This window comes from Nomascus leucogenys, chromosome 5 (genome assembly GCF_006542625.1).
Source record: "Nomascus leucogenys isolate Asia chromosome 5, Asia_NLE_v1, whole genome shotgun sequence".
Classification (NCBI taxonomy): domain Eukaryota; kingdom Metazoa; phylum Chordata; class Mammalia; order Primates; family Hylobatidae; genus Nomascus; species Nomascus leucogenys.
In genome coordinates, this window is record NC_044385.1 from 89,682,630 (window position 1) to 89,693,515 (window position 10,886).

The following is a 10,886-nucleotide window of genomic DNA, read 5'->3' on the forward strand; positions in this document are numbered from 1 at the left end:
TAGGATATAGATAGAAAGAGTGTGCTGTATAATTTACCACAAAGATTAGTTTTCTTCCATGTGAAGAAATTATAAGGAAAGTTTTAACTCTGGATGCATGTTTTAAATGCTTAGTTAATAGTAGAGTATACATTAAAACTTTAATAAATTTAACTGTTAATACAGTGAACAAAATAATTTATAAGGTCCAACTAAAATTCATATAGATGATTTTCTTAACGCATAGAGCACAGAAGAAAAGTTTGTCATTGATGACTGGTAAGTTCAATTTTTTTCTTCATCTTACCCATCATATATCCTTCATCTTTTTCTCTTCTTTTATTACTATAATATATTGCTGTTATTGTTGTTAATTTTACCATTCTCTTCAAGCAATGAAGAATATGTAGAATATAAGTTAGTTGAATAGTATTGAAATCCAGAGTTTATAAGATTTTGGATTATTTATAATAAAAGAGTTCAAAAAACAACTAAATTACGAATGCTATCTTTAAAGTAGACTTCTCATAGTCCACAATAAGTGGAAACTATTTTATAGACAAAATTTCTGAACTATAATAGAAAAAGAAGATATCAACAATATAGCATCAACAATATAGCATATCAACAATATATGACAACATATAGCATATGATGAAATTAGAATAAGTAGAGGCAGGCTTTTCACCTCTAAATAGTGGATGTTTTGCTATATTACATAACAACAGAGGTTAATTTTGCAGCTGGCTTTAATATCTTGTTCATGCATATTATTGGGCTATGATACTACAGAAAGTTTTCTATAGTATGAATATGAAACCATAATTCCTCACATTATAAATTAATACAGGTTCACCTAAGATTATTTTGAAAAATTTAACTCAAGTACATAATTATATAATGTCACAAATAAAAATGATTTTCAATTAATATGCAGTAATGATAAATTATTTATTTTCTAAATTGTAGATTTTTCAAGAGCAGTTTTAAATGATTCTCTTACCATTTAATTAAATCAGTACATTTTGCAATAGGTTGGTGGTTGTAATAATATTAAGGCATTTGGATAAAACTTTTGATTGACTGTATTTGAAAAGCAAAGGTTCTTAAAGTGCTGTCTTAACTTCATTGCAATTAAAATCCTAAGAAAATTTTTTTAAATGCCTTTTTCTGTCATAACTACAACTTTTAAATCTGATTTTCAAAAATGCGTTGACTTATTTTAATTGTAGGAAAAGACACTTATCTTTTGAAAATCAAAGATTATTGATAGTCAATTTAAAGTGCCAAATGGCAAATTAATGCCGTCAGCTTTAGGCTGTCTGTTTTAAAGTCATGGAACTTTCAAGAAATGTTCACTTTGAAAGAATCATGCAGTATTGTGCATGATTTTCATCACCATTGGGTGATTAACTTTAAAATTGTATTCTTCATTTAAGTATGTTATCCCTAACAAACTTAAGTATATAGCAAAATTTCTAAAACATGGAAGAGTAAATGATATCGTAAGGAAAACACATATCAGGTTCTCTTCCTTTTCCGGCAGCTGGCAGGAGTGAACTTTCCTGTATTTTTTAAGTTAGGCCATAGTGAAATGACTTGCTTGTGACAATGAATATGAGCAAAAGTAATAGCTCTCATTTCTGGGCAGAAGCGTTTAATTCCTCATCCTTGATTCTCCAGATCCAGTCCATGTGAATATACGTTTATGAGTAGGTGCCCTGGAGACCAAAGGAACCTAACTAAAATGCTAAGATAACCGTTGGAAGACTGAGAATGCTTGGAACTGAGAAATATAATTCAGTCGTGTCATATCCATTGTTAGCACAACACAACCATTCTATCCTGACTGATACATCCTACATGAAGAAAAATCATGATTGATGCATTTACCTAAGCTAATATGTTGCTGTTTATTAAGTCAAGAGTCAAAGTAAAATTCCATTTAACAATTTATTATAGCCTCTTCATATTGCTTTGTCTTGCATTGGGCTTTCAGACTTACTTTTTTCTGAGCTAATCTTCTTCACATGTGCATAGTATTATTATTAGAGGAGTAATTAAAATAATATGTATTCTTTATAAATTCTCTGCCCTTTGCAGTGAAATAAAATCAGCGCTCATTATAATTTAAACTTTTCATAGTTTATAATCCATGATGGAGCATAAATGATGTGAATTCTTTAAAATGAAGCTGTCAGAGGAAGAAATTACTGTCTCATTAGACAGCTAGGTTATAATAGTTTTGAATTATATGTAGTTACTTATTAGCAGCTACAATTATACCTCATGGGGTATTTGGAATTCATGCAGCTTTAATAAATAACTTTGTTGAGATGGTGCTCTGCACATGATAAATTGGTCAGTTTTAAGTTTTTGTTTAATATTTTTCTTATAATTATATAGTTTGGCATACATATGTATTCAAAATAAGTCAGTGTGGTTTTATTTTTCACTGGCTTATTTTTATTATTTAATTAAATCTAAAAAATATACTGAGATAGATATAAATTTCCATTTTTCAAATATGAATTTTTTGTTTTCTTTATATTTTCAAACTTTCTCATAAATTGCAGCATTTGTAACATTAGAAAGTAAATTCTACACTTATTATTATTCCTAAGAGACAATTTTTGAAGTTAGGTTGGGTAATTTTTAACAAAATGATGCTATATCTTCTATGAAAATATGAGTTTTGTTGTTCAAACATTTTAATGAAATTGGATACAGAAACCAATTTTGAAAAGTCATCCTATGAAATTTCTTTACTCATTTCTGAACATCTGGCTATTTCTTGTTGAATTAGGTTTTAAATGACTATTTTAATATTTCTAAAAAGTAATCAATCAGAAATACTTCATTATTTATTTCACTGGCTTTCAGTTACAATACCTATTTAAAATAAACATTTACATAGGTTGTGATACATGGAACACATTTTGCTTGAAGTTACACACACACACACACATGCATATAAACAAACACACAAACAGAGATGTGATTAATTACTCTAGGTCATATTTTGTTTAATGAAAAGTTACCATTTAAACTATAAAATCATCCTTTGATATCATGTAGTGATTGGTTCTAGGATCCCTAATAGATACAAAATTCTCCTTACAGAAACAAAAATGGTGTAGTATTTGCAATACATAACGCATTTACATATATAATGCAATTTATATATGCAATGCTATATTTATTTTATGTAATGCTATATTTATATGTAAAGCTATTTATATATGTAATGCTATATATATTACATTATATATGTAATACATTTATATATAATGCTATTTATACATGTTTATATATACAACTATATGAATAGTTGTTTTATTGTATTGTTTTTTATTTGCCTTATTTTTATTGCATTTTATAAGTTTTTTTAATCAGAGCTTGGTTACATTCATGGATATAGAACCCCTAAACATGGAGGGAGGACTGAATGAATATAATAAGATTTTAAAATAAGAGAAATTAAATTAGTAAATTATGTAAGACTCATTCACCTTCAATATTTTAACATTATTTATTAAAACGAACATGTACTTACAATGCTTTTACTATATTCTAAGCACCGGGCTATGCAAGGAGGATTAAACAAATACCAGTGTATAAAAAAATGCACCACGTGGAAGTAATACTTTTATTAATAATTACAATTAATAATGAAGAATGCCCCTGGTATTGTTTTGCTCTGTGTCCTCCTGAAATCTCTTGTAAGTCCCATAATCCCCATGTGTCAAGGGTGGGACCAGGTGGAGGTAATAGGATCATAGGGGTGGTTTCCCCGCTGTTGTTCTCATGGTAGTGAGTGAATTCTCACAAGATCTGATGGTTTTATACACATCTGGCATTTCCCCTTCTTGTACTCACTCTGTCCTGCCACCATATGAAGAAGGTGTCAGCTTCTCCTTTGCCCTCTGCCATGACGTTTTATAAGTTTCTTGAGGCCTCCCCAGCCATTCAGTGCTGTGAATCAATTAAACATTTTTCCTTTATAAATTACCCAGTCTCAGGTATTTCTTCATAGCAGTGTGAGAAGAAACTAATACAAACCCTTTGTTTGCTGTTTCATTAATATCTTTAAGCAATTTCTAATTAGATTTTTTTAATTTTGAATTTTTGTAGGTATATAGTAAGTGTACATATTTATGGGGTATGTGAGATATTTTGGTACAGGCATGCAATGTATAATAATCACATCGTGGAAAATTGGCTGTCTCTGCCCTCAAGCATTTAACTTTTGTGTTAGAAACAATCCAATTATACTCTTTTAGTTATTTTTAAATGTCAAATTAAATTATTATTGACTTAGTCCCCTTGGTGTGCTATCAATTATGGTTTTATTTATTCTTTTAAATTATTTTTTGTACATGTTAACCATCTCCCCTCCTTCCTCTCACCTACCAACTACCCTTCCCAGCCTCTAGTAACCATCTTTTAAGCAATTTTTATGACAATTTCTTTATGTTTTTAAGTACTTATAATTTTTATTTTATTTTATTATTGTATTTATTCATCTATTTTATTAAGTACTTGTAATTTCATTTCTATTTGGTGCATATACACATTCCAGTCCTTATATTAGGTAATGGAAATACTAGTACAAAAATGTACTTTGAGTAATAGCACTTTCCATCTGATAATGTAACAGTCATTACTATGTAACATACAATTCAAAACATATTGTGGCGTAAAATAGCTGCATTTATTTAGCTGACAAATCAGTAGGTCAGCTGGAAAATGACTAAGAGAGTTTTGCTCAATTTTTAGTGGTCAGTTAGAGGATCAATGGCAGATTGGCTTTGCTAATCTTGGCTAGGTTTTTCTGTGTATCTGAAAACTTGGTAGAGATGAAACAGTTTACTCAACTCTACCTCACATATTTTCTTATGCACCACCATCCTAGATTGGGCTTGTTCACATGGAAAACTTCAGAAATCCAAGCAAAAGGGCAAACATTTACTAGATATCTTGAGAGAGGCTCAGAACTGACAACCTGTCACTTCTGCCGCACTCTACTGACTGAAGCATGTCCCAGGTATATTAGTCAGGGTTGTCTAGATGGATAGAACTAATCGGATATATGTGTATCTGAATGGGAGTTTATTAAGGAGACCTGATTCACACAATCACAAGGTGAAGTTCCACAATAGGTCATCTGCAAGTTGAGGAGCAAGGAAGCCAGTCGTGGCTCAGTCCAAGTTCCAAAACCTCAAAAGCAGGGAAGCCAATAGCGCAGCCTCCAGTCTGTGGCCAAAGGCCTGAGAGCCCCTGGCAAATCAATGGTGTAAGTCCAAGGGTCCAAAAGCCAAAGAACTTGAAGTCAGATGTTTGAGGGCAGGAAGCATCCAGCATGGGGGAAAGATGAAGGCCAGAAGACTCAGCAAGTCAGCTTCTTCCACCTTCTTCTGCCTTCTCCTAGCCAGTCTGGCAGCTAATTTGATGGTGCCCACCCACACTGTAGGTGGGTCTTCCTGAGGATGGATCTTCCTCTCCTAGTCCACTGACTCAAATGTTAATCTCTTCTGGCAACACCCAGAAACACCCACATATACCCAGAAACAATACTTTGCATCCTACAATCGCATTAAGTTGCCATTTAATATTAACCATCACACAAGGCCAGCCCTTATGAAAGGGTGAGAAAGTTCACCACATTTCTTAGGAGAATCTGCTAAGTCACATGGAAAGGGGTTTGGATATAGAGAAGGAAATAATCATAGCCGTTTTTTTTCAAGATAGTAAACCTGACATGAAAATAAAAGTACATTTTGAATAAACATAATAATGCTTTTCTATTTTGACATTTGAAATCTAAGGCCATATCGTGAGCATGAAAAACAAACATAATAATGCTTTTCTATTTTGACATTTGAAATCTAAGGCCATATCGTGAGCATGAAAACTAAATGGGTTGCAATTCATAGAATCTGTGCATTTTGTTTAATCTAGTTCTCAATAATGGTAAATATGTGAGACAACTATAAAATTTGCAAGTAAATTTCCAGTTTTGTCTTCCATTTCTACAACTTTTTATACCAAAATTAAATACTCATTATTCCTCCAATGGGCGTCTCATTTATTCCTTAACTTATGCTCTATACTTTAGGCCCATATAAAACTTAGTGCTGTACCAGAATAGCCTAAACATCCCATTTGTTTCAAATTCTGTTTTCTCTAGAACAAAATCACATGCCTGGAATCTCAATCTGACTTTTTTTTTGTAATTTCCTTGTCATATTAATGTACATAACATATGATATAAAATCATTTCAATTTCAAATATTGTTTATGTGTATTTCTTCTCTTTGCTATTAAATAGCGAAGTTTTTAATAGAAAGCATTTTACTCACCAATTTTTATTAGTACAGTGAGATAATTTTTTAATTAGAAGCCTACAAAGATAAGAATATCGGCAAACATTGGTAGACTATTTCGACATAATTGTAAAAGCTTTAAAGTGGTTGCAGCAAAGTAAATAATTTAGGAGAATGGGGTAAGCAGAAAAGGAAATGTCTACAGAGCTGCAGAGGGAGATGTTAACAGAAATAAACCAGAATTTTACCCTCACCCCAAACACACACAAGTGAAACTGTAAAACAATTAGTAAGTAAAAGCATGGGTGATTGGGACTTCAAAGGTGATGCAAGTCTAATTATTATTTCAATTTAACAGGTGACAACAATGACATTTAAAGAGGTTAAGTGACTGCCATAGGTTTCACATCAATATTAATTTGTGAGGCTTGCATTAGATCTTCAAATTCAACATCTGGAGTTTAAGAAAAGCTTTATTTTACTTTGGAAATCACTTTCCAACAATAGCTAGCTCTGTTAATTTTGCTTAAACAACATATTTACCTTCCACTCTCTATTATCCTGTATTGCTTATTCTAACTTTTTATATATGTTCAATTATAATATATTTCTCAAAGGTTTTAATGGCATAACAATAATAAGATGACAGGAATTTAGAAAAAGGACACTCTCTGTATGATCCCAGACAAGTTAATGATTTTGTTAATCAACTGATTCAACTATAAAATGAGAAAAATTAAACTATTATAAACTGAATGATTGCCCCTCCCCCAAACTCGTATGTTGAAGCCCTAACCCTCAGTGTGACAGAATTTGGATGTAAAGCCTTTGGAGGTTAGAGCAGATGAGGACACAAGGATGGAGCCCTTATAATTGTGTCAGTGTCCTTTCAAGCATAGGCTATAGCTTGCCTTCTTTGCATGCACAAAAAGGAAGTCATGTGAGCACCCAGTGAAAAGGCAGCAGCAGTCCATAAGCCAGAAAGAGAGGCAGAACCTGACTATGCTGACATCCAGGTTTCAGACTTCTAGCCTCCACAACTGTAAGAAAATAAATTGCTACCATGTAAGCAACTCAGACTACAATATTTTGTTAGACAGTCTGAACTGACTGATACAAAGTACTAATCCATGAATTGGATGTAGGAATTAACTGAAGGAAAAGAATAAACAGTTGACTTTTCGTCAATTCTTGCTGGTGAATATACACAGGGAAATGATATATATGTATAAAAAATATAAAAATAGTAAACACAGCATTATATAAGTAACCCTGCCACAGGCATGCTATGTTTGTATTATTTATAATCAACTGTATTCTAACATAAGCATTTATTCTAATTTGCAAATAAAAATTGCACAGAAAAGAGTTAATGTAGTAGTTTGGAGACTGATATCCTTAGAAAGGACTGCTCTTATGGTTGTCTGTTAGCTGATCTGGGAACATGGATTACAGGAGAGTTCCTACCATTCCCAAAATTTATAAGAGAAACTATTATACCTAAACTTTTTTTGCGAACGGTGTGGTTTATGCCGAATATTTACTTACCTTCTGAGAACCGAGAATTTTGATATATACAAAGCAAAAACTGCCTACATGACCAACCCCAGTAAAAACCCTGGGCACCAAGTCTATAATGAGCTAATTAGAATATGCCAATGAATGAACTAATAAAATATTGATAGACAATATTTCATATGTATTGTCATAACTCGTTGGAGGATATAGGCCTGTGTGACTCCACTGTGAGAGGACTTTTGGACACTTGTACCTAGTTTCTTGTAAAGTTTGCTGCATTCACCTTTTACTTTTGTGGATTTAGCTTTGTATCTTTTTGTTGCATTTAATAATAGACATGAATATGACTATATGCTGAGTTCATTGAGCCTTCCTAGCAAATTGCCAGTCCTGCGATAAGTCTTAGGGACCACTGACATAGGCTCAGGGAGCATAATTTACTTTCCCTCCCCATTTTATCTGATTCCAAAAATCTGTGATATGAAAACTCACAGGTAATAGAGAGAATAGAAAAACAGTATTGAAAAAATTGTATTAATATTACCATGAAGCTACGTGGGACCTCAAGGATGCAGTGAGCGAGGATTCCTCCACTGCACTCCAGCTTGGGCAAGAGAGTGAGACCCTGTCTTTAAAAAATTAATTAATTAATTAATTAATTAAATATTAACATAAAGGAGAAAAATACACTATTACCTGAATCAGGATCATGTTTGGCATACCTCAGTTTATCTTTAAGTTGTACAAGTGCAGTTTTATTTAACAAGCTTTTATTTAAAGGTGTGTGTCAAAAAGATAGAAAACCAAATCAAGTTTATTTAAAAATACTAAATCATGATCCCTCTTTCTTCACTTCCTCCAGAGTATTCAAAGACTATTTGAATCTCTTTGAATGTTTGTAAGAACTTGCTTTATGAATTTGGGTGCTCCTGTGTTGGCTGCATATATATTTAAGATAGTTAGGTCTTCTTGTTGAACTGAACCCTTTACCAGTGTGTAATGCCCTTCGTTATTTTTTATCTTTGCTAAAGTCTATTTTGTCTGAAATTAGAATTGCAATCCCTGTTTTTTTTCTGTTTTCCATTTGCTTGGTAGATTTTTCTTCATCTCTTTATTTTGAACTTATGGGTGTCACTGCATGTGAGATAGGTCTTTTGAAGACAGCATACCATTGGGTCTTGCTTCATTATCAAACTTGCAAATATGTACCTTTGAATTGGGGCATTTAGCTCGTTTACATTCAAGGTTATATTGATATGTGTGGATTTGATCCTGTTATCATAATGTAAGCTATTTACTATGCAGATTGGTTTATATGATTGCTTCATATTGTCACTAGTTTGTGAACACAAGTGTGTTTTTGTGGTGGCTGGTAATGTTCTTCCACTTCCATATTTAGTGCTTCTTTCCAAAGGTGCTGTAAGGCAGGTTAAATGATAGCAAATTCCCTTAGCATTTCCTTGTCTGAGAAGGATCTTATTTCTCCTTTTCTTATTAAGCTGAGTTTGGCTGGATATGAAATTTTGGGTTGCAATTTCTTCAATTTGAAAATATTGAATATTGGCACCCAATATCTTCTGCATTGTAAGGAGATATCTTCTCGCACCAGTAAGAAAGGCTATTATTCAAAAGTCAAAAAATAACAAGGGCTGACAAGTTTGCAGAGAAAAAGAAACACTTATACACTGTTGGTGAGAGTGTAAATTAGTTCAACCATTGTGCCAAATGGTGTAGCAATTCCTTGGAGACCTAAGAACAGAACTACCATTCAGCCCAGCAATCCCATTACTGGGTATACACCCAAAGGAAAATAAATTGTTCTATCATAAAGATACATGCACACATATGTTCATTGCAGCACTACTCATGACAGCAAAGACATGTCATCAACCTAAATGTCCAGCAATAACAGATCAGATATAGAAAATGTTGTGTATATACACCATGGAATACTGTGCAGCCATAAAAAACAAAAACAAAAACAAGATTATGCCCTTTGCAGGAATATGGATGGAGCTGGAGGTCATTGTCCTTAGAAAACTAATGCAGCAACAGAAAACCAAATACCAGAAGTTCTCACTTATAAGTGGAGCTAAATGATGAGGACACATGGACAAATAGAGGGGAACATCAGACACTAGAAGCTGTCAGAGGATGGAGGGAGGGAGAGGATTAGGAAAAATAACTCATGAGCACTAGGCTTAATACCTGAGTGACAAAAACTAATCTGTACAACAAACCTGTGACACAGGTTTACCTATGTAATAAATCTGCACATTTACCCCTGAACTTAGAATAAAAGTTAAAAAAATAAATTAAAAAAAGAATATTTAAGAGGAATTTAGTAGGTCCAGTTATTTCTTATAAATTTTAACTCCAGAGAAAGCAAATGCTTTCCTTTCTTTGGTCTTCTTTTTCTAATTTTCTACAAGAATTCTCATTGGACAGGAATAGAGAAGAGCACATGAGCTTATCTTAGTCTCACATTTATGAAATACTTTATTTTTCTCTATTTTCTTCAAGCTCTGTTTTCCCTGAACACTACTCTCTTTTCTGAGAAGATATTCATCTCTTCTGAGAAGGCATTTCTGCAAAGGCATTCATCATCATCAGGTATTTTAAGCCTGGGTAACACCAATTTTGTGGCCTATAGATATGAGCTAATCTCTTTGGGCATAAAGATTAGAGCAATGAAGTTTGCATGGATAAGACCTAATGGCAGCAGACAAACAGGATGCCTATTTGAGAATACCAGGTCTCAGTAAACATACTGATTGTATTATGTGCCTGTGCTGTGGACATAGGTGTACTGAAGAAAGGGATATAGGTGTAGATGGGAAGGAGAAAATAATCAGTGTAAGAGGAAAATCAGTAAGAATATGGAAAAACTAAACCAAAACAAAGGGAAACTTCTGCTATGGAATTTTCCTTGTACTGCTTTCACCTACTTCATGCTCTTTTCTGTCAAAGATTAAAGAAGGCCTTTTACAATTAAATAGCTATGGCCTAATAACAAATTAAAATTTGCTGACAATATAATATTTACTTCTAACTATGATTTAC